The following is a 26,050-nucleotide window of genomic DNA, read 5'->3' on the forward strand; positions in this document are numbered from 1 at the left end:
AATGCTTTCTCACCCTTATTCGTCCTTGTATCTGAGAGCGTGTTCTATATAAACGGTTCAAGAATCTATAGATATATGGAACTTTACACCCTTTCCCAAGTGTGGCCAGCCGGTATTATCAACTGGTTAACCTCCCCGTCTTTCCATGTGTTGTTGCCTCCCTGCTTTGAGAGATTGAATATATATTTATAGCGAGCCGGAGGTCAAATACAAGGAATCATTGCCTTTAAACGGTGCGGTCGGTTACATTTAAGCAGGGTTATATAGGGTACGACAGAGTTGGAGCGCTAGCAACGAAGGTGTATATGTCGTACCGTATCACGCACAGCAGACGGTTTGGGCAACCATACGCTTTCTCTAAGATATAGAGTAAGGCTGGAGAAATATGAAAACGCATACCGTTGGCTGTACGCGTCGTTTCACTGCCAGCGCTGTACGAAACGTCGAAAGACTGCACACACTCGTCGAAAGCAGGAGACGACGCTCACGAAGGGTGACCACTTCGTTTCCGTCTAATGACCGCGGATTTCCGGAGAACTTGGGCCATCTATATACGCGCGTGCCAGCTGCTGACAGCGTTATTCCGCTCGGTTGCCTTCGCTCACTGGCAGCGTTTATACGACTGCTCTTAAAACGGATGGGAGACGGGTGCGCAAACTTTAAATTTTGTTCAGTCTATGAAGGATGTTGTTGGAGAAGTACCCGCGGACTACCCTTAATTGACTACACGGTTTCTTTAAAGCGCACTCAAAGCACGCCACGATCTTCATGTATTCTCACGCCCCAGTCGCGTACTATCCGGCCGAAGCGACAGGTATCGAACCAGGTATACCTCCAGGATATATACTCTTCACAGGACCTGGGAGTCTATATTCGCAGAATCCGAAATATATAGGTAACACGAGATAAACGGAGAAGTAGTCGAGAGAGAAACATGCAGATTTCGCATTACGCTTACGCGTCTGGAAGTCCCGTTACCTGTTTCTGGACTGATGAAAGCGTGAAGATATGGATATCGAGGAAGCAAACGACACAATTTTTACAGCTGCTGCCGCGAAAGGGCGCTTCGCGTGATCAGCTCGCACGAAAGGAGAGCTCGAGTCACGCGAATATATAGCTGTATGAAAAGAACCGTCTCGTATACGAATATTATATATTCGCGTCTCTGTGCATACATTTGCGTTGGAGTTTACATAAATGCAAAGAAGCAGCCACGTACACCATCGCATAGACTACGCCACACTCATCATCGATGATATTACACAAGCCCCCCCCCCCCTATATACACAAGCCACCACACTATATATATATATATATATATATATATATATATATATATATATATATATATATATATATATATGCAAATAAACGCGGTTTTAAGCACGTTTCAGTTTTTACCCGAATGCACCATCCTCGAGCCAAATGGCGACGTGTGTCGGAACCAATTAGACACGGTTTGTGCAAAGAGATCCATGAGTGGTCGCGTATGCATGCAGCTTCTATCGATCGGGCCCGATTCTTGGCCGGCGGCTGTGTTGTCGACCGTACATCCTGCACGAATGCGTGACGAATTAGCCACGGCTTAGGCAACGAGGGGACCCGGCCCCTTCGCTGCATATGCATACACGTGCACGTGCCGTACGTGCGCGCAGGTCGGAAGCGATGCCGCCGCAGCTGCTGCCTCCGTATGTATACGAAACCGAACGTGATGTGCTGCACGCTCTGTAGGTCACGTGCACTTCGACACTAAAAATCACGGGTCAATCTGTACATTGATGCTGAACGACCTGCAGCCGCGATCTCTCGCAGTATGTTCGAGCATATAAGGGGCGATACTTGATATATACTCCGTTGCCAGCTGCAGCTTTATCATGACAGAACACGATCGAATGCAGAAGCAACGGATCTTAAACGCTAGCTAACGTTATTAGGGAGGCTTTATAGCTGACACGTGTTTTTGCATTTAGTAATGCGATGAATGGGGCTAGTTGGTTCATGATGGCTTCATGGTTAATTTTCACCACCGCAGAGCACAGCCAACAACGCTGTTAGCATAGTCAACCTCTCTCTGTTTCTTCTATCATATATAGCATTCACACGCACGCACTTAATGGGACTACCCGTATACTTCCTGTCTCTTGGTTGTGCCATTGTTATAAAGCCATCCCTTAAAGGTAAAACGCCCAAATACGGTGACGTTGATTGACGTGTATACGATCGTCTATTGTTGCCAAAATTGAGCAAGTGAACAAAGGCATTTCCTGCCAAGATAGCTTTTGATTGATGCTTGCTAAAGTAGGACTATAGTCACCTCAACGTGCGTGTGTGTCTGTTTGTGAGTATGCGAATGGAAAATATACTTTCCGTTAGACGCATCGCACATTGCGTCAATCGTCAATTTACGTGTTGCGACGTCCTCAACTCAATGCGCGACGTCGCGGAAGCCGCGTCACATGCGCGCGGCTCCAAAACCCATATCACTCAAGTGACACCGCGCACGTAACTCGTATACACCACCCCCGCTGCGTATAGTTTCTTTGTTTCCTGCCAAGACCCTCCTTCCACAGCGACGACGAGCCACCTCCTCCTACAACACGTTCAGCTTTCCACGCTCTTTTAGCGTGCGCAGCTGCGGCCACCACGCTGTCTCTAGGCGGAGGAGCGTCCGTCCATGCCACACAACGCGGCCCTGTCGTTTTCTCCTCGAGACAATTCTCTCAACGCATGCGCTTGTTACGTGGAGCGCGTCCGCGCTTCAAAGCGGTCCCCGCTGCGCGGCAACGGAGACCGAGCCGACGCCGTCCGCTCATTTAAAAAAGTGGTTCTCACGGTGTCTTCTTGTCTTGCCCGCCGGTTTCCGCCGCACTTGTGAGCCAGCGACGAAAGCCGCCTCCTCCTCGTCTCAGCCTCGCGAGGAGGAGAGAAGACAACATGCGGCTGGCTTCGAGCTTGGCAAAACCTCCTTGGTCCATGCAGACAGCGTGTTCCCCTCACGGCGTGCTCATTCATTCACTCCACTTAAGAAGGCGCAGCTTGATGCAAACGGAAGAAGAGTAGGCGAGGTATTTTTAACGCTGTGATATAACAGCAAAACACGAGGGAAAAAAAATTTTTTTTTCTCAACCTGTTTATCTTCGCTATAAGAAAAAGAAGCTGGCGGAAAAAATGGGGACGGCCACGTAAGTGCGCCTCGAAACAAAGGCGCTGCTTTAATTTTCCGAAGAGAGCGACGGGACAGCTGGTTTTCGTGAAAGCACTTTTACTTCACTCGTTTCTTGCCTGGACGTCGTATTTTCTTAAAGGAAGGAATGAAAGCTTGAGGCAGGCCATGCGCGGCTAAGCTGCAGAAACCTGCAAGTCGGCTGTTTTCGCACTCACGCACGGTGTTACGTATAATAAGGGAATACGGCTGCAGGCCAGACCTTGAAGCTCGCTCTTACACAGCTTCTGTATACACGGATGGCTTCCTTCCAACTTTCAGCCGAAAGGCTGAGGGGGGAAGGACGAGTTACACATGCGAAAAAACATTTTCACTTTCTCGGAATCTCGCAAGACCACTGTCGATCCTTTCGTCGCCCGACTTTCACCACATTTACTTTCTCTTGGTATACAGTCAGCGCTGTCTATTCGAAGTTGAATTCACAAGATTACGCTACCGTATTCTATACCGTTATAATTTTAATTTTTTACTTGCAGGGGTCAGGTCTGGTGCCCAGCCCCTCTAAGGGCTCGTGAGTATACGATAAGTGCAAGCCTTAACAACTTCAAATATATATATACGTCTTAGCTCTTCAGGCTGAATGACACATATACAGTGTTTTGTAATAAAGGAATATATAGCTGGTCTACAATATAGCACCATCACGGTGAAAAGCTTCGGGATGCGCACGTCCTCGGTAATGCGTACGGGTTGTCCAGAATGTAACTGCATTCGCCCAAAAGCGGCATCGGCCTCGCCAAGCTTCGATCATTTCTATAGCCATGCTGATCCATGCAGCGAATGCCAGAACCGAGACGCACAAAGCCCATCGAGTCAAGAACCCTCGGATGAAAACGTGGCTCTGCATGCTATAACATTTTGGCCGAGCGCCAATAAAGGTCTTACTCAAAGGGGTACGCATATGACTCAAAGAGGGATTACGAAGCGCCATGGATGACGCCTTTGCAGGCCGTTTCCGTCACTGCAGGCCGTGATAGATAGCAGACACAACGTCAGAGCAGTGTATAAAGATTAAGAAAAAAAGAAAAGGAATTCTATATAGCAGGTTCTGCGGATGCACAGCTTCGTTGAAGCTATTTCGTGTTATATACAATATACATAAGTAACGTCTTCATATGATGCGCGCTCAACTCGTTCGCTGCTTCTGGTTCCCGGCACTTTCTCGTTATGAGTTTCGGAAGAACGACAGCCAGATCCAACGGTGTGTATGCGAGTATTAGAAGTGAGAGTTGGGTTGGTACGAATGACTGACTCGAGACATATCGAATTGGCGCAAGGACAAGCGAAACGGCAAAGGAAACAGACAGGACACGGCGCTGCATCCTGTCTGTTTCCTATCCCTACTCCTTCGTCCTTTTTGCGTTTACATGGGATTGTGACCCTCGCCCTCGACAACCTTTCGCGCCCGGCGCTCGGTGTCCTTCTCTGCACAATCCAATATTCCCCGTTTTGCCACGGTCGTGCAGCAATGCTAACAAGACTGCGCGACTGCTACGCTGCTTACAGGATGGCCACGTCAAATCGTGAATGGTGGCCCTTCCCCAGGGGTCCAAATCAGATCGCCTGAATGCGTATGCGCCAATCTGCATGATGCGAACGAGTGAGAGTGGAACACAGCTTTCGAAACAACAATATCAAAAACAGCCACGGAGGAAGCTGTCAATCGCCGAAGCTCGCTAGCATCCGAGAGCGTTTTCCTCGCCGACCGTCGATAGTTTCGCGGAGGAAATACGTTTCCGCTCAATGGAAGGTCACTGCATTTACTGTGTTTAATAGCTGCACACAAAAGGAAAGGTTATCTTATACTCGTGGCAATATATACGTCGCAGCTGGTTATACCGTACCCATGTGGAATGAGTACTACCAATTTTCCCACATATGAGGTAGCACACATATACAACAGGCACGTAAATTTGCACTAAGTCGGTAAAGCACTAAATAAGACGAAAGAGGCGGAGAGAAGGGGAACGGCATGCCAATAAGCGCGATACGTATACATACAACCACGTTAAATAAAATTTATGCCCACTGCGTAAAGAATACTATGTGTATGCGTAACACACCTAATGACATTTTTTTTCAAGCAGCACTCACAGCGGACAGTCGACATACATATACTCAGGGAGTTCGTAGGAGTCAACAAATCAAATGAATTACGTTGCTGTCGACTAAAAAATACTGTTAATGCACAACTGTATACAACGTACATTCCCACTGAAAATTTGTGCTATAAAGCAACCCTTCTGTTTACTGTTTTACTCTCTCTTCTGTACAACCACGCACTACCGCCAAAACGCCGAACTAATGGACAGTCGTCCGGCGTGTGATGAACCAACTCCTGTGCAGAGCCCTCGGCAATCATATACAGGCACTGGGGAACGAAAGTGAAGTTTTGATCCTCGCTTCAGAACAAGCTTCGCTTAAATTTGTCATGGCAACGCAAGTTTACTTTGAGCGATGAAGTGAAGCTCACGTGACCGACTATATACTCCGTATTTCAAACGTTAACCACAACGAAGCTATATCGATGATCCACGGATACGTTACAACTCAGTCTCAAGCGTAGCCGCCACCCCCCTCTCCTTTCTCTCGAAAACACCCAGCAAAAGGCTTTGTAACGTGCGCATGGGTGTGACGACTTCTTAAGAGGGTTCTGATGTAAAGCAGTCAACGTCTTGTAGGAAGAAGATAAAAAGAAAAGGAACTCTGCCCTCAGAGAACCCTGAAGCAGGAGCAAGGTCACACTATCGACCGGAGAGACGTAACAACAGCGGTGAAAGCGAACTGCGGAAGGAAAACGAAGCCAGCGGTGCCCAAAATGCACGCCAATCAATCGGTCACACTGGTCAGCCGCAATGGCGCGCCGCAGCGTGTTCGGCGCTGCCCCGACAGGCGTCTATCACTGGCGAGCTGTACAGGGCGCCGCCGCTGGCGCGAGCGAGGTCGCCTTGCAGCGGGCCGGCCCAGCCGGACACTGGCGAGAAAACGTGACTGTAAAAGGAACGTAGAAGGAGTGATGGAGTCGTACGAGGAAGAGAGGTGCGGCCGGTCGGTCATTCGCGGACGTCAATCTTAATGCTGACAGCCTTCATGCCCTGCAGCGAAAGGTGGGCGGCACCCTCCACGGTCTACGCCACAGTCGTGGTTCCTGAGCAGCTCGTTTTCTAGAGCTCGTTATCGTATGCAGTGGTATACTAACCTTTCGTGCACGGGCAATAGGGCACGGACCAGGGGAGCCCAAGGTCTTACACGAATGGTAGAAGAAGTAAGAAAGACGCGCGGAAAATTAACCATGGAACTAGGCTCGAGATGATTAATTCCCCCACGCGCGCTGATGTTATATAACTGCCAGCCTCGTGGTTAGTATAGGTCAGATCCTTGTGTGCCCCGGTTAAGCGGTGGTCCCGGGTTCGATGACCCGGACGAAGACGACTTTTTTCTTAGTTGCGGAGCTTTATGCGAGGAACCCGCTTGCGTAGATGCGCAAATAGTTACACTGCTACAAATAGGATAGACGATCAATCTTAAAGTTTGCTTGCATATATACCTTGCGGATTTACACGGAACTGATTAACTTGATTTATATACGGAATATGACTAATTTAGTGTCCAACATATATGTTGCTTCCATGCACAACTTGCGTTGGAAGTCAGAGAAATGCCGTTAAAGATTGAGATAGAGAGAGGACGTAATTTCTTGCGCAATAATATTACACTGATTAGACCAGAGTCAAAAACAGCAATAAGGAAATATTTACTATTTGTCCCCGGTTTTTACTCGCCACCGTTTTCATGAGCCTTGGACTCTGCGCGTTTCTTTCCTGTTTGTTTTCGATAGTTTTCTTGTTATCCTACTTCCTCAAGCTTCGATTAAGCCGCCCCATTTTTATGTACTGCGAACCGATCTACGATGTAGGACGTCCTGCGCAAAGAGTACGAACGTATACGGTTACTTATATGTACAACACCCGATATAGTTAGAGGGACCGTAAAAACGTTGGTTACGGGCAGCAACACAGTCCATGCAGAGAGGCGAAACCAGTCAAACCTGTGCGCGACCCACAAACCCGATGTCTTTCTGTGCGGCCACTAATCCCGCCAGGCCCTTACACACACACACAGCTTCGAAAACCCGCCGACGAGACACGCCGCGAGGAATGGTCCCGGCGTTTTCCTGCACTGCGTTCACAAAACGATACATGCGCGAACGACCGCGCTGACCGTGTTACTGCCGCGGCACTGCAAGCAAGCGCGAAGGGTGCAACGGAATGCACCGAAAGTGAAGGCCGCCGTGCGACGTATACCTCGCGAATCCTGATGATGTTAGACCCAGCTGTGCGCCCATCGCATGCGCGGGGGGAAGCCAGTGAATGAAGCGGGGAAATGGAACACAATGAAGGCTGCGTGCATGAGCATTACTGGCTGGGTGGGCGGGCGGAGACGCACAGGCATACACGCAGACACGAACGACGCCGTCTTCTTTCCGCGTTGTATATACACTGCCTTATCTCTGTGATCGTACACATACATGGAAGAGAATACAAGAGGGAGAAGCAGCATTATACGGCAGTGCCGGTTCAGTCACGATGATCGTGCACGGGCAGCGGGAGGAGTCATACCTGCATCTCGTGTACGTTCATCGAAGGAACATTACGTGCATTCGGGAGATCACGAAAAAGCACGAAGAGAACGGAAGAGCGCGTGGCGACGACAAACGACGCAGCGTCAAGGCTTCTTCCATGCACAAAGGACAATCTACGCTTCTCTTATTTCTTTGTTCGCACCGTCATCTCTATTATTCGTAGTGTTTACGTAAGAAGAATCGTCGGCTACGTGGGCCATGCAGGTGTGCATTATGTATACGCAGCATCGAATCGATTCACTGCGCATTCCAAGCGAAGGAAATCTAACGCAGGCGTCACGCCCACAAGACGTGTGTCTTCCGCGTATATACTGAAGGAATACTTGTGCGAATGCGCTATAGTGAACTGAACAGGCGGTCGCCTTCAGTCTACGTGCGATAAGAGGGCATGATGCAATGCCGCCGGCGGTATTAACCACTAGATCAAAAATAGACTACTGCTTCATTGTTTGTTCTTTCGAGGCATATAAGCACCGATTCCGTTGGCGTTCCAAATTATTATTAAAAAAAAAAAAAAACGTGACTTGCCTGAAGGAAGCAATCATAACGTACGACGAATCAATAACTTTCATGCTGAACTGTGCAAATGATTTTAGCGCCTGAGAGACCAAGGGACGTGATGACACGTCGCGTTTGAAACAATCAAATCATGCATGAGTATATATAGATAGGAACGTGTTAGAAGATGGTAGCAGGAGTTCGCTGCAGTACCTTATATAGTACAGCAAGTTTGCTGCACGCAAGACCTACATATGCAGCCATTCTCACCTGCGTAACGCACGAAGAACAAAGGTCGACCGTTGTTCCGAGACAGAAGCCGCCGAGCCTCTCTGGCACCAAATAAAATGACCGGAACTCTTCACCGCGAAGCCGTATCGCGCACACACAGGCTCGCCGACGTCGCCCCACTCCAGAAAGCGGAACTCGGGGAGTCGAAATATATCAGTAGTATAGTGGGGCGCCGAGGAAGAAAGCGCACTGAAGGAGCACAGAAGTAAAGACACACACCGGCGGTCGATGGCAGCACCACGTCGCTTCTTGAGACGAAGAGTGAAGTGACGCGCCACTTGACCACGGGCACAAACGGTTCGATACAAGCACAGCGAAACGATGACCGCTCGGTCGCGGGGCTCGCTGCAGGAGAAACGATATTCCCGACAAAAGGGACGGTGGACAGCGTCGCTCGCCGTCCGAACGCAACCGCACCGGTCGACCGTCGAGCCGAAAGTAAACGCGGCGCGACCCGCTGGAAGAGTATGCGCTCGCGTCAGCGACAGCGGACGCGAGCGAAGGAAGCGGATGGGGTCGGCTGCGCTGCCGTCGCAGCGGCGCGCGCGCACGTATATCAGAGAGGGCCTGTATCTATCGCGGAGCACTGGCACTGCTGCTGGCGCAACTCTCTCACTCACTCTCTCTCCCTCTCTCTTCGAGTGGACGGAAAACGGCAGCACGACACAACTATGAGAGAGGGAGAAAGAGAGAGAGAGAACTAGACATTCTGCATTGACTCAGTTCACTCGCTCTTTTAATAGAGAGAGAGCGGTCGTTGCAGTGGAGTGTGGTAGTAGTGGTCGCTCACTGCCACAAAGGGGGGGGGGGGGCTACTTGCTCCTCCTTTTCGAAACTATAAAGACACACACACGAAACACGGCAGTCGCGGCGGTAAAGACTGGAACCAGGTCACACCAGCGGCCCGATCCGATCCCCTTCTCTCTTTCGACGGGCCTCCCCGATAGCCGGCTGGCGCGATCGCGGTTTCTTGCCTTCACTTCGCGATCCCCGTTGAGAGCCCCCTCGGCTGATTGTTATTATTTGCCTCGAAGAAACGACGGCGTCTTTTCTCGCGTGCGATACTACGCAGACGCCGTCGATTGGCAGATCACGACGCACGCTGCGTGGCTTCACACCGTGTCTTGTCCGTCGATCGCGACCTCGTCGCGCACGCGCTAGCCTCAACTGTTTTAGAAAGAACCTATACCCTTGTGTACAGACGTGTCGTGCCCGGAGGCAAGATAGAGAACAATCACGCGCGTGTCGCATGCACGTACCACTTTGCTTACTGACTCCTGCAGCCGTTTCTACTATGCGAGTTGCTGCAATCGGTCGTTGCTATATTTACAGAAAACTTTCGGTTATCGAAAGAGGAAAGCCAGAGCTACGGGCCTTTGACGCTAAATAGAGCGTACCACGGCCGCCACCGATGCCGAAGCCAGTTAACACGATTCTTGCTTTCATTTGATTTAACCTTGACGCCTTTTCTTAAGCGTGTATACACCAAAATAGCGGAGGAAAAAGCTAAAAAAAAAAACAGGTCGCCAGAGTGCGTAAGCGCGTTTACCTGTACACGCGGAGGGTACGCGACGATCAAGGAAAACGCCCAACAAAACAGCTATCAAACTGTGCTCGGCGAGCCATCAAATTCTCTCGAGTAAACGGCGCGTGTTTTCTTAAAGTGCCGTGGCTGTAACACAGTATATACGGCGTTCTTCTCCCGAGTGCCCGCTCGAAACCATGGGACGGAAAGAAAAGAAAGAAAAAAAGGAGGTATTTTATAGCGACGCCGAGCCTGAGTGCTTTTGATAGCTGGATCGACCGCTAAAGGAGAGAGTTGGTCGATTTAGACCTCGGTATATACTTCGTGCCTCGTTCCCACCACTATGCGTGTATAAGGCCACCATACGATTTGAGAAAGTGAGTACATATAGGTATAAGGGCTTCTCGTTCGGCTGTTGTAGCCGTCCTTTCTTCTTCTTCTTCTTCTTCTTCTTCTTCTTCTTCTTCTATAGTCTGCTAAGAGCCTCGTTTCCCCTGTTTCGTTTAACAAGGTTTACGATAAGAGCGCTGGTTTTAGTTCCCTCGAGACGGTGGAGTCAATGAACGAAGGGGAAGCCATCCATGTCGGCCACATCATTAAAGGAAAAAAAACATGAAAATGTTCTTGACTATATCCTTCTATTAGCCAAAAACTGGGAGAATAAAAAAAAAGAGCGACAAAATAAGCTTACACCGTATATGTAGTTACGCGCCAACGGCCTTTTTCTCCCTTAAAGTGTATTTTCAACATTGTTTCTTGCTTTCACCTTGTAGACTAATAACTATGTAGACTAAGTCTATAGACTAACACACCGAGTAATGCACAAGTAAAAGATAGGAAACGCAAAGAAAAGGCACTACAGCATGTCACTTCACTTCTTAGTCTACAAAGGGTTCCCGATCAAACTATTTCAAAGCATTTATCTTAACTCTGCGAAAGTTTGTGAAGATAAGGTTGCAGGGATAGATACGTTCGCGGTTCAGTCCATTCAATTCCCATCTTCCCACACGTTAAAGAGCATGTACAAGCGTAATATATACAAGCGTAGAGTAAGACATACCGGCTTTATATAAGATTGAAAAAAAAAATGTAACTATGTATGTATACCGTTCAAACATGCAGCATCGGTGTTTGTACAGAATACCGCAAGCCCAAGAATGCATTGGGAAGTTACAAGCTGCAGCACACAAAAGCAACGTTACAACCAACCGAGGGACGTATATATACAATACAGGCCACAGCAAATGTCGATTCCTGCATGGCATACCGGCAGCACTACCGATAAGGATCACTCCGAAGCGCACAAGATGAGCACGGCAATGGACCAGCGAACAAAGCAAGGAGCCCGTGTACACTTATGATGGCCAGCCCACGCACCCTCACTCGTCGATGTATACAGGCACGCCGCGCGAGGCACAACGGTTACACATAAAGCTGGTTTGTGTGTTACGAAACAAAAGCCCTGATGAGCCCACACGACAGGCGCATGCGCGCAGCTGCATAGTGTATTTGGATTCATTTTTTGTTAACGCATATAAGAGGAAAATAATGCGAAGGCGTACACAACACCACGATGAACGAGCTGTACACAACCTACGCCACCGTCGAAAGCGTGAGCAGCAACCGCGAAGGAGGGGGGCAGACAGGTCAGTCCCATTTGTATTTTCTCCTTGCCTTTGTTCACGTATACAAACCACGCATGCGTCTATTCGTTTAGCGCACATGTGACAGTCAGTCGCATAGGACAAACTGAGAATATGCAAGACGTATACGCGGGAACAAGTTTACGCCGACAGGTATATACGAGCCGGTGAGCGGAGACGCAGAGCGGAATTAATTACTCCTTTGTTCAGGAACAAACTCCTTTGCTCTGTAAGGGTGCGCTAGCCTTGTGGTATATATAGCGTACTACACTAATGTGAAGGAAGTCATTCCTAAATATGGGTAGCGCGTGGCCTGTATCTTTTCAGTCCAGCAATACGCAAGAAAGAAAAAACATATTAATGTTTCTACACACGTGTGCGGTAAAAACTAAACTGCTTAATTGCTATGTACCTCTGTTTTATGAAGGCTCGGTCTGAAGTGGGCCGACTGCGAGGCTGTCTCAGCGGCGGTGTGTCTTCGTCCCGATCCGAAGTTCCATGGCGATCAACTTTCGTTTTTCATGCAGCGAGCGAGGCCTTCTCGAATCCCCGGGGGTGGTTTCCTGTACGACACGGGGGCAAATATGAAACAGCAACTCAGTGAGCGATCGATAAGCATTTATTTTTCACTCAGTCAAAAAGAAAGAAAAGAAACACACCTAAGGAAGATACAGCAGAAAAAGGACGAAGAAAATGACAGAAGAAAGCATGAAGATGGCCGAAAGAACAACAGAGAGACAAGAAACGAAACGTGTAAGGATGAGAGAGTAACCTCACTTTGCAGCTGACGTAACTCAATGAATTTTTATTACCCTACCCCTCTCCCCTGGCTACGGGCCTGGTAAAGAGAGAGAGAGAGCAACTTCCTTTTGCAAAGTTAATGAATTAATGGTTACTAAGCACAACAACAACAGCAGCAATAACATTAATAATAATAATAATAATAATAATAATAATAATAATAATAATAATAATAATAATAATAATAATAATAACGATGATGAACAAAAGAAACTACAGCATTTAAAGGCGAACAGCGATTTTGAACAGTCCTCATTCAATACACAGCGCAAGCAGATCCATACAGATCCGTGTATCTACAGATGTGTGAAAGAATGCCCCTCTCAGGCAGCAAAGACAACCAATCGAGGGTCACGCTCGTCACTGATCGACTCGTGCGTATCGCCGCTTGCCTCTATATACGGTCAACGACGCTGTCAACGAGTGCATACGCCCTTCTCGGCACGCACAAAGGAACGTCGCGCCAGAGAAGAATCTCACGACGTGAAAAAAAGAGTGCCGTCGAACCGTGGTCGACGATAGCGCGCGCACGCATGCAGAGAAGGACAGCGGACAACATAAAGAAATGGCGATGGTTGGTAGAGGAATGGGGGAGGGTTATGTAGAAGCGATCGCGCCATGCACGCCTGCAGCTCGTAATGCATACATACAGCGGGACCGACTCCTCGTGTTTCGCCGCGTCCCGTTCTCAGAGCCAATGTCAGCGGCAACCATCCTGCCAACCATGCTGCTCTTTCTCGCGGCCCGTCGACGACAGCCCGTCGAGACAGGCGTGCACGACCGTCGTCTATACGCAACGGCGCCCTTATAGCGCACGCGATGGGGTTACAGTGGTCACGCCACATCCTTCTGCCGCCCGCACACGTGGTGCTTTTGATTGGCACGCGAACGGTGGTGTACGCGAGGGCTGCTGTGTTTGCTAGGAGGAGAGGAATAAAGAAAAAAGCTTTCGCGGATATTTATAGTGCATGGAGGTATTGCTCCGCACTCTACAAGGTTATATAATACGTGCCACTATAAGTATAATAGCGAATGTAAGGTGATTATTTGTACATTCGCGATCATACACAGAGCTTTCATGTTGTTTTTTTCTTTATTTATTTGCTGATTCGGTATCAGTTTCAAAATGTTGACATAGCCGGATCTAATGCAGCTGCCCGCGTTCCCATGTATCCGCATCTACATAAAAAAAAAAAAATTAGGATCAATTTTCAAACGCTTGGGGAGAAGCACGACTTAATAAGGAGATTGAGATACTGCGTAGCAGAACGGATTTGGTTACTCAAAGGGACCTTTGCGCACCCAAGTTCCACACCCTGTTTACCGGTTTCAGTGCTTTTGCAAGACCGACTCGCTTAAATTTGGGTGCTCAAAACTTAAAAAAAAAAAAAAACCTCTCTGAAACAGGTGTAGTATGGTTCTTACACGCATGAGCAAATTGACATGCGGACATCGCAGACTATCTCCCATCCACGCGCTTTCAACCACATTCGACAGTGCTGTAACTAACCAGCATGACTATCTAAAGGCAAAACCAGATAACAATGTACGGATTGCACGGATGCAATACGGCTATATTGTGCTGCAGCGCACTCTCGCTGCCAAGCCGCCGAATTTAGAACACCACTCGGGCGAAACGTCTCGCGAATGGTGCACCTGAGCGTGCCGCGAACATCGCGGTTTATACTGCCAGCACAATTCGTTGCCCCATTAGCGAAAGGACGAAGAAGACAGTGCGTGCGTCCCATAAACAATGGGACAATGCCAAAACAGACGATATCTCCTTACGACTGCGGCGCTGGTGAAGCGAATCGACAAACGTACTATACGTCGCGACGCATGCAGTGCCGCGAGAGATGCTGCGGAGTGTGCATGGAGCATGGCGCACCGACCGAGCGCGCCGACCCGGCAAAGGAGAGCGGAAGAAAGGGCTTTCCGTGCGGGGCGCCGAGCGGTCGGTTCCAGGGCGTAAACCGCGAAGCGACGGAGCAAGACAAACGACCGCGCGATAGCTCGACGTCCCTGCCAGGCTCGTGGCCCTTATACCATATATAAACTACGGTACAAGCCCTTCTCTCCAAAGGCGCTCGTGGCACGCTCGTTTGATTTCCATTTGTGAACACTTGGCGCTGGAAGAAGGAGGAGACGATAAATGCGTTCAATCGACATCACTTCCTCTATAGACCAGGGGCCGGATTCACAAAATTCTCTTGCGTAAGTGCGTCTTCCCATTGGTCAGTCGGCTTAGTTAATGATACGTCCCGTATCGTGATTGGCTGAAATATTCTCATGCGAAAAATTTTAGCATAAGACGTTTATGTGAATACGGGTCCATATTATTTTACTCTATCGCACCCGTGTTTAGATCAGACGTGCATAATCTTGACAAAGTTTGGCTGTAGCGCCACCAAGTAACAAAGTTAGGAAAGTTCGACGACAGGAAAAAAGGCGCTAGGAAAGGTCATCAAATACCAACTGTAGCCTTCATTTACACCCTTGTCAGTACCAATATTTACCCCAGTTATCACCTAGGGACTGCAGGTTTTGTTACGTCACCGCCAATGGTGAGCGAACACTGGCAGCAAGATAAGGACAGACCGGACGCTATTGTGATCGTTCGTTACATTTAAAGCCCTCAGCCAAAGATGGCTGCTCCATACAAGTCTATAGAGATAGAGTCGCTCCAATTCAAAGCAAAAATGTTGCTGGTGGCACTTAGCATTATAGCGTACGCCAGGTGCCACTACTGCAGCTTATCTCTCTCACATTCCGCTTATTGTTTTCTTTCTTTTTTTTACCTTTCCGTCTCCCCTTTCCTTCCTCAGTGCACGTTATCAAACTAAATATTTATCTTCCTGCTAACTCCCCGCCTTCTTGATATCAGTTATCTTTCCGTATATTTCTATCGCGACAAATAGAGACTGCGCACACAGGAGAACTACACAAGTATACGAGAACGCAAACAGAAATCACTGAGGGAGATGTAAATATATACATATCGGCCAGGCGCCACGAAAGATAAGCACAACGTCGACGGGACGGCACCGCGGGCGTCGGCGCGCAGGTTGGTCGCACCTGCCGCCTGTAATCGGTGGCGATAAGAGATATCTCTATACGACGTGAGGCAGGAGTCGCGCCGGCGCACGTGACGGCACTGCGCAGTTATTCGCACGCAGACAAAACAATCTACGTAGTTCCGGCTCTCGTCGACGGGACCACTTGTTCACGATGCAAGTCGCTACCGCGATAATACATAGGCTTGAGCAACGAACCTGTCACACTCCACACGCGTGGTTTGGGAAAGAAGTAAACCGCGAATATCAAAGAGGCGCCGCTAGCGAATGTAGCACAGCTATAATTTAATGAACTAAGCACACCATAGTATAAGATTAAATACACACATAATATAAGAACCAACGATACCGAAGCTGAAGCTACGTAACTGAAGAAAAAAAATGTAACGAGTCATGACACCTGGTGGTTTAATGAAAGTTGCCAAAAGTTACTAAAGTGCAGCTCCATTAGTAATTTTCATATACATTTTCACACGAATTTCATGCTGGGCGGACATAAATGCCTAAGATTTAAACGGGGGGATAAATGCAAGGACACCCGTGTACCTGTTCATTCAGGTGCACGCTCAGGAATCCCAGGTCGTCTAAATTGACCTGGAGTCCCTCACTACGGCGTGGCTCGTAATGATATGGTCGTTTTGGTACGTAAAAATCCCAGCAGTTATTATTATTATTATTACTATTACTATAAACGCGGCCGCAGTGTACATGAAGATAAAAAAAAAAGGTTAACGGATAGAGTACGGCAGCGAGAACATGGTGAACCATTTACGTGCACACAGACAATCGACACAGTTCCGCGTATATAGGCCGGAATTATCTATAGTTATGTAGTTATCCACCTGCGCCGTGACATCCTTGAGAGAGTTTGTCCCTGGCCGTGTGAGACGTTAAAACTATACAGCATCTTGTGCATGACCTGCCATGTACGAGTACAGGCTCCCTATATAATAACGAGCTGTACGTGGCCTCGTGATTGCATGAGGATGAAATTCCTTCTGTCTGCAAAAAAGGCACTACTTAACGCACTTACTCATTCCACTACAAGATCGCATCTCAACATGCTGTTTCACAGGTCATTACGATTAACGTATATTACGCCGCGTCATGAATATGTGCATTTTACGTAACATATTTCGACACCTCGTTAACGATGGGCACAACCATGTACACGCAAGCAACGGCAATGTGGAGTGCACCCTGCATGGCTCAGGCTTCAAGTTCACGAGGATGTCTTGGTGGGATAGCTGGTATACTGCATCTCAGAAAGGTAACAGCGCACACAGACGCGGACAAAGTGAAGAACAAACAAGACACAGCATGTGTGTCTTGTTTCTTCTTCACTTTGTCCCCGTCTGTGTAACTGTAACCTTTCAAAGAGGTTTCAAGTTCCGTTCCAGTATCTGACGGGTCAGCAGTATTTGTGTATATATATATGTGCACAGCGTCTCGCGCTCTTGAACCATGCGCGGGTCTGCTACAGTTCATTATAGTGATAGTGGCTCAGAGCAGCCGACTTCCCGTGCGGATGAGGCAGTTCATCGCGCGCATACAGCCGCACTTCCCTAGAATGCGCTAATTTTGCGTTTCACTATACGACCTCATAACATTCTGATGAAGAGTTCCAATGCCAGGGCCCCCAAGCGGCTTGCGTACCCACGCGTTGGCGTTCTTTTGCACTCTGGACCCAAGCTGCAGCTTGCGTACCCAGCCCTCGCGTTCCTTTGCATTACATTTGGGAGCGACTGGCGAACAGAAGAAAGCGGAGCGAGTACAAAAGAACGCGGGGACTGAACGGCTATAGACATCCCCGGCACTAAAAGTCTCAAATTTGACACAAGGAATGCCTCACTTACGTATAGCCAACGTGCACCGTCGCAATCAGAATTCGAAGAAGCGACCATGCACCGCCGTTACACGCGCAGGCAATACACACGCCTCAGTACACAATACAGAACAACGAGAACAACACTATCTCAAGAAACCGAGTTACGCAATGGATACGACCATTGTGTGGCAACAGTGACAGCGATACTTGCATCGCTGTCAAGCGTGATGCGAAACGAGCTCGTGACGACGACGTCGACAAAATTGGCGGCGGCCCGCGTCTCCGTGACGAGAGCTACAGGGCGTAACAAGGGGATCTCCTTCCTAGAAACACGCTGCGCCGCTTCACGCGGTTGCAGTTCCGTGCCTTCTTCCGCCGTCACACACGGCTGCACACCGCGGCGCAGATACGCATTCCCCTATGCAGTCTCTGAGCGACGCCTGCGCAGCGCAGCTGGCGACTCTCTCGTTACGCGAAATCACTTTCGGAACTACGCATACGTTTTATGGTTTGCTTACGGAGAGCCCTGATACGAGAGTTGTTTCATAACCACTCGCCTGTAAGTATATATATCAACGTGACGAGGCTCACACGCCGGTGCGTAATTAGCGCAGGTATATGCTCTTCTGGCGCTGAGCGCACTGCAGATTATATATAGCGCTTCTTATGCACGTCAGCTCGGCAGAACAATTGCTTTCGCTGTACAGTCGTGCAAAACAACGCGCCCTTTCCTTCCGACCGCGGTTTTCTTTCCTGAGAAACCTGATAGTCGGGATGAGCAGCTGTACAGACACAAATGAGTGATTAAGCTATAGAAGTCTTTTTTTTTTAACAGATGCTGGAGATGTTTGTTTGGCCATACAAATTCATCACCCGCTGCTTCAGTGGACTTAACTCGACATACGAAGTGACGCATTCACACAGCACGCGCAAGTATACACACAGGTACACAAGTAACGAGCTGTTTGGCATATATGCAGTTTTTCCGACAACTCCGTTGCTGGCGACGCTTTTAAATTAACACTGTTTTAAGGTACAAGTATACATAGCATCCATCCGGTAATGTAATAAAAATAATAATTTGCTACGGTTCTACAGTGCCCTAAACCACGATATGGATTACGAGGCGCATTGTAAACCACTTTGCCACTGTAAACCACTTGGTGACTATGAGTGGGAGCGAGCAATTTCAGTAGCCCAAACAAACACACATACCGAAAAGGGTCGAGGAAATGCGCGGGTGCGGCATAAGGGCACGGCATAATCAGCAAGGCACCGCCGCTCCGCTGTCACACAGGCGGACGCGATCCATCAGCGTGCACGCATTCAAGGCCAAACGCATGCAGCTAGCCAACACAATGACCCATTCTCTGCTACCGCCGAACGCTGCGCTGTCAGTTAGCGGCGCCCGCGTCGGTTGGTTACATTTTGCTCGATAACTGCCACGCGACGAGAAAGGGAAAAATCGACCCCCCCCCCCTCCCCGAGGTAATGTATACGTATGCGTATATAGAGTAAACAAGGCTCTCGGAGGCCAACGAATGGACATATTGGCCCGCTGAGCGGAGTGCGAGTACCACGAAAGCTCCGTGCCGTATTCCCAAGGCACAATGTACCATCACAGAGAGCCTGAAGAAAAAAACGACGGAGTATAATGAGAAGTTTCCCATTTAGAACACAAATATTGCCCGGCAATAGGGAGTGACGGTGCTGCCGCATCAACAACGACTTTACATAGCGTAAAATCGGTTGAAAACCTTGTTATCACGAGCGAAATGTATGTTTGGCTCGCTTTTGCAAAGGCTATGCACGCAGTGTTTGATTAATCACCTGGTCACGTGGTACCTCGGCGGCGAGGCACGTAGCGAGAGCAGCTGTTGCGACGCCTCTCCGCAGCGGGTCACGCGGCGTGCTGCCACACTTGCGCTTCGGCAGCTCAAGGTCATTGCGACGCGATTAATGACCTTGGGAGACAGCGTAGTAGAGCTTTCGCTCTAAGAATGAATACTTTTTCGGTAGCCAGTGATTACTTGACGTGAACTACCGTGATTATTTAACGTGCACTTGATGTATATGAACAGGGCTGTTTTTGCATTTCGTACACATCGAAGAATGCGCACTGGTACATGATAAAGTTACAGTGATCAGTACATCGCCGAAGCTGCCCTTTAGTGTCAATAGGAACGGCTTCTTCGTATCCTTCTTTTGTCTTGAAAGTTGAGTGCAAATAGAAGCGTCTTAATACGCAATATAGTTGCCAAGGGGTTTTTGCTTGCGTCGCTGTGAACGCTCTCTTGCAGCTGTCGCTAGCGGTGATTCGAACAATACATGCAGGCTGCGTAAGCAGCTTTCCCGAAACACAATATACTTGGGTCGGTGTTCTTGGACCTTTGACCTTTACTTGATCTAGAGGATGGGCGCTGAAGCGAGACGAAACCGCGGGCGCTCTGGAAGACTGCGCCGTGCTTCACTGCAGGAATATATAGAGTCGTATATATAGGAGACTCACGGATACCTGTACCATTTATGCGAGTAATGAATCAAATCGGATCGAACCTTGATTTTTTTTTTCGACACCAAATGTCGAGATACATAGCTAAAAGTAACAATCCGACTGATCAATTTACTATAGCGTCGTTTACGAAAGAAGCTATAATCAAGGACTCTGGATTAATTCCCTTCATTTAAATCTAAGTACAGAGCGTGGCTTTTCTTTGCGACTTCTTCTAGAACAGCCTCGGTTTATCTATGTAGGCAAAACGCTTGACTACATTCCTAAATGCCACCAAACTAAATGCAACATACCTAGACAGTCATATAAGATTACGATATGCAAGATTAGTCATATATAACCAGTCATATAAGATTAGTGCAAGATTGGATAATACGAGTACAGTGCGCTCGTGTTTGTTTAGTCTAGTCTTATCGCGCCGTCTCCAAGTACTCTCCAGATGTGTGATATACTAACCAGTTCAGTTCTCAACCCTTCTATGGCGGTATATATATGAAACGCACGCACACATCTTTACATATACTGTAACACGGCCATTATACACGCGCGCGTCCTGCATCGTGAAGTGTTCGGTTCTCAAGTCTTATATAATGACAGCTTTCGACAGACACGTGTCCTACGACAGGCACATGACGGTCACGGGTATAGATATACCTTGTTAAGCTATATATACCTGCCCACGCTAGTTGATTGAGTGGGCCCACGCTCGCACACTATATAGCACCACAGCAACGCGTGCACACATCAAAACAGCAGGTCATACAAACTGTTCAGACAAATCTGTCTGAAGATATAAAAGAGGTCATCGAGGCTCACGGCCTCAGCTGACAGCTCGAACGTGCCGCGAGAAAACGCCCGTGACAGCATCCCTGACCCGTGGTCCAGTTATGAGTATAGCGTTGCGCGAGCGCCCGTACAAGGAAGGTATAAAACTGAGTAACACGCAGTGGGAGAGGACAAGCACTTCGAGACTGGATGCTCGACATGGTTTGAACAAGCGCTCGTTGGCTGCGTATAGACGTAATAAAAGAAAAGAAAACAAAAAACCTTAAGACACAGAAACGCCCCCGCGCACTCACCCCCCGCTGCTTGCCTGCGAGGCCGACCTCTAAAATCGCGTTTTGTGGCCGCCGCCGCAAAACGGAGGGAAGAAAAGAAGAAACAACGCACACACACCGGCGTGACCTCTAAACGTCCCCTCTCTTTGTAGAGAGAGTAGAGACACTCTAGAGAGAGAGAGAGGGGGGGGGGATAGATTACTAGAGAAAGTAGAAACTCCTTAGACAAAGAGGGAGGGAGAGTTGGCTGAAAGGGAAAAACGAAAGAAAAATGTGTGCGCTGGGGGGATGCCTGATCCGAGGCTCCGCGCGATGCGGTCCCGTTACGTCGCCAATATACGTGACCGTCATACACGGGCTACATATCCCGTGACACGAGGCCCCACACGCTCGAGCCACTGTTTTTATACACTGCAGGCACGTCTTGTGTGTATACGTATATTGTACGTGCCGACGACTTACAGCAAAAGTTCGCCCTATACACTGCGAAACGGGGTGAGGCACGAAATAAGGCGGTCGATGAACTTCGTTTCTCCAACTTTTTGTTTTCAAATAAAATGTTTCTGGGGTTCGAATTCACAAGCAGCTGTGTCTTGCGGTGGTTCTTTTTTTTTGTTGTTTTATACCGCGTGTAGGGCGTGACATTGCGTGACCTACATAGGCGGGCGCCCCCGCGAGTTTTTCTGGAGCGAATTTTGATCGAGAGCATTATAGCCCTGGGCACCCTCTTTGCTTTCTTTAAAAGCTTATCAACTTCGATGCCCTTTCACCCGCGTATCTGGCTTCCACATCGACGCTCTAGAGGACACGACTATACTGCGGAGCCTATAAATTGAAACGATCATGCAGAAGTGAGTTATAGGCAGCAGCTTATACGCACGATTACATAGCTGAGTTATGGCTGTAGAACAACGTCAATGAGCAAGTGGCCGCGCATACTGAACATGATACGAAGCACGTTTTAAAACACGTAAACGCGTTTATTTTGATTTGTTTGAGCTAAAGTATAAAGCGACTCAAAACAAGTGGTATTTCGTCCACGCCGTGGCCACCAGTGTGGCGCTAACAACAATTTTAAGAAAATGTTCCCGCGTGTTTTGCGAAATACTTTTTTTCTTGTCTTTGGAATGCTCAATTGAAGGGACACTTTTTATGTGTCTTACGCCGCCAACTGTAGTGTGTGCAGTTCCATTTTCATTTTGAAATCAAATTCTAAGCAAAGTGCGGGCGTGATAGGAAGCCCTATTCTATGGAGACTACTATGGAAATTACGATATATATATATATATATATATATATATATATATATATATATATATATATATATATATATATATATATATATATATATATATATATATATATTGAAGTGGCGCACTTGTCTATGCTATCTTGATGACATTATCGTCTTTTCCCCAGATTTTTCGACTCATCTGCACCGTTTACATCAAGTTTTGACCTGTCTCCAGAATGCTGGCCTGCAGCTTAACTTGAAAAAGTGCCAGTTTGCGGCTCGAAAACTGACTATATTAAGCCACGTTGTCTCCAAAGAAGGCATTCTCCCCGATCCTGCTAAACTCCGAGCCGTATCCGATTTCCCAAAGCCCACTACCCTGAAAGCACTACGCAGCTTTATTGGCTTATGCTCATATATATATATATATATATATATATATATATATCTTGTTAACATTCGTCTCACTCCAGCTAAACCGCTCCATAGTGCAAACCGGAAGTATTCCGCGGTGCCAGCAGCTGCTAGATGCGAATGACGACCTTTTTGCCATCTGTAGGAATACGTTGATCAAGGGTGCACTAACCAAGGGCAGTATGACAAACATACTCAACGACACGTTAGTTCCTGCGGTCTCTCACGTCAAGCTCATCGCTGCATCGTCTTCGCTCTCAAGCACTCGAACATTACGGAGAGGGTATACGTCATACACAGGCCACGCAAGGGGTGCGACTGTTTGTGCTGCGACAAAGGCAACAGCTGCACGGACCACCTGCTTGAGACAGTAATTCAAGACTGCCTTGTAGTACACCGCACGGAGACCGACATAATGCGCGTCATATAATGCATCTCGCCACGTCATCGCACAGCCAAGATCGTCATCCATATATACTGCAACGGAATGGTTCCATTCGCCAGCGATACGCTGACAAAGACCGAGATTGGGGCGATGGCCTCGGATCCGACAGCTGGAACTGGCGATACTCGGCAGATCCGTCCGCATTTCGGCACCATGATCAGCCGGATGTGTTTTGTCTACACGCTGACAATGTCCCTCTGTCGTCTCGCCGAATACACGAGCAGGTGGTGACGGGAAATGAAGGTGCGGAATATAGGATTAAGGGCACCTGACCTGAGTGCACCAGAAGTGTGCTCAAGAGACAAAGACAAAGAAGAAAGAAAGTGCCAGGAATTGAATACGTATACTCGAGTATGATACGGCGCATTAATTAAATGGCACAAATCATGCACCACTCGCACACTGTTTAATTGCTATACCATATATATACGTGGACATGAAGAGGTGAGAAATTAAATATGGAAAACAGAAAAGGAAATAGAGGAGTGACGCGTGCGAACAACGGTGGAGTATATGAGACCATAGAGCTTCCTATATATATACTAGAGGGAACTCTGGCACCAGTGTCTATGGGAGCTGCAGCGCATGGCGCTACAGCCAGCATGGGAATGATTTGTAATAGACGGATTTGTCTAAATTTCGTTCTTTCGGCCCCGTTTGTCTCCGCGTCGCCTGCATCCGCTTTGTCGCCAGACGAAGTTCAGCAAAAGTCAGCAGCTCCACTTCACCGCTTTAACCTTCTTATGGCGAATTCCATTGGGAGAGCAGGAGCACTCAAAAGCACGCTGAAAGTGCTGTCTTCAGAGCCGGCGTGTTTCAGTGGTCGAACAGGAGTTGGAACACCGTCATCCATTGGTAGAGCGAGAGCGCTTTTGCTGCGCCGAGAGCAGCGAAGTGCAGTTCAGTCTGCTCCCCGTTGAAAAGCGGAGTGAGCGGAGAACGCAGGAAGTCACGTGACTTGTTAACGTCATATCTGCTCATACCCTCCCAACAATCCTCCTCACTTGTTTGTTTTTCGCTTGCTCGTGTACGGCGGCAATGGCGTCAGCGAAGCGTGTGTGGTGCTCTGGCTCCAACAATTTTGACGTCGTTGCGGTAGATTCTGGTAGTGTTCGTCTACCTTGCCTGTCGTCAAATGTACGGGGGACGGTGGCAGCAAAGCGTCGTCGTCTTGCCGAAATACTTGACAATCTTGAATTTCGGTTCGGAACAAGCAAGCCCCCCCCCTCCCCTTCAAGTCTGGTCGGATTATCCTTCCCCGTAAGGGGGGCGCTTGCTCGGCATTTTACGGTAAGACTAGTGGGCTAGGGTCCCTACAAACAATCACTAAACGCGTGGCCGCGCGCGCGAAATGCATATGCGACGTGCGCGCTCAAACAAGCAAAAAAGCAATCAAATTCACTTTAACTTCTGTAGTAGACGGTGGCTGACATTGCATCAAAGAAAGCAGGATGCGCTGAGCTTGCGATTCCATCATGTAATAGTAGGAAGCGGCAACTTTGCAGGATGGCGAGCAAGCGAGTGCGTCCTACCGATCACTGCCACATGTGCTTTCCCCGACCTCCCGGCTCAGATCACACGTGCTTCGCAGCAGAGGATGCTGGGATGCATAACATTTCTCCTCACTCGTTTTTTTTTACCCCCTCCCACCTGCTCTCTGGAAGCGTGCTGCATTTCAGTGGCAGATCGAGTGACACTGCTCTCAGTGCTCTGCTTCCCACTCCTCACTGCACGGCGCCCCTACTCCTGTTCTCTCAATGGAATTCGCCATTAGGCTCACCAATTCAAATCTGGTCACGAAGTTCACAACGGTCCATTCTTTTATCCGAAACGAACGCCAAAACACAGCAATAAACAAAGTCACAAGCGCGTTCGAAGCCGTAAGCGCGAAGATCAGGCAAATCCGTGTACTACCCATCATTTTCATGGTGGCTGAACGATTGCAGCGCCACAGTTCCCTCTAGTTAGCTGTAGGAAACTATGTATGAGACTATGGGAGTCAGACCCACTGCAAACGAAAAACCGGTGCTGTGAGGAACTGACTGATTGACTCAAAGCTATGGTAAGTTAAAGGGGTATAGTGACACGAAAAATTTCAGCTGTCGTTTTCTTACGTCAAATGAAAGGCGAAGCCCTCAAGAGCCTAGAAAATGCACTGCTAATCGTGAGAGCACCCTGAAAAGTGATTACAGTATGTTTTGAAAAGCTAGTTTCGGTTCCTACTGTACCCTGACGTCACAATTACACGGTATGGGCTTTCCTTCACGTGCTCGCGCAAGATATCGTGACTTTTCCCACGGCCGCTCCGCACCGTATATATAGATCCGTTGGTGACGCGCAAGCGACCATTTCGAATGTTTTGGTGACGCACAAGCGGCCATTCTGAAATACTTGGTACCTGGCGTCATCACAACTAGCCAGACTGCTGCGTTAAGTCACGAGAATCAGTACTGCAGCCCGACGTAGATAGTGCCGATTCCGGTAGGTGCGCCGTGGGAAAATTGATGTTATTATCAAAATAAAATATCAGCATTTGCTGAGCTTTACACTTGCCCATGCAGAGCAGTCTGCATACAGGAGATTTGTATGGCAGTGTGAACTCGCCTTCGAAATATGGTGTCACTACCCCTTTAAGGTAAAATCATGATAAAGTTAATCACGTGCCTAACGACGCAGCCGTGCTGCTCAGCGTGAAACTGTATGTCAGCCATGCACACATCGCAGCGAGGGTCACGAGGGAGGGATACACTGAGAAGCGAAACGCGATGCGCAGACGAGATAAGCGCTGAAGGACCGCGGCATCAGCAGCGTGTGTATAGGAACACTCGTTTCCAGATTGCGTCAACGGTTGTTTTCCTCCTT

At 48.4% G+C, this 26,050-nt stretch overlaps 1 protein-coding gene across 3 annotated transcripts in view; it reads right to left on the reverse strand.

Annotated features, from left to right (window-relative positions):
* Positions 1-26,050, reverse strand: part of LOC119387627 (transmembrane protein 198) — a 101,667-nt gene that overhangs the window by 44,455 nt on the left and 31,162 nt on the right. For 2 of the 3 annotated variants that reach the window (XM_037655076.2, XM_037655081.2), the window contains exon 2: positions 12,235-12,385. The gene's annotated coding sequence lies outside the window, so the exon portion shown is untranslated. Of the gene's footprint in view, positions 1-8,633; positions 8,909-12,234; positions 12,386-26,050 lie in introns of those variants that run through there. The other variant, XM_037655077.2, reaches the window with a different exon arrangement.

This window comes from Rhipicephalus sanguineus, chromosome 3 (assembly GCF_013339695.2).
Source record: "Rhipicephalus sanguineus isolate Rsan-2018 chromosome 3, BIME_Rsan_1.4, whole genome shotgun sequence".
In the NCBI taxonomy this organism is placed as follows: domain Eukaryota; kingdom Metazoa; phylum Arthropoda; class Arachnida; order Ixodida; family Ixodidae; genus Rhipicephalus; species Rhipicephalus sanguineus.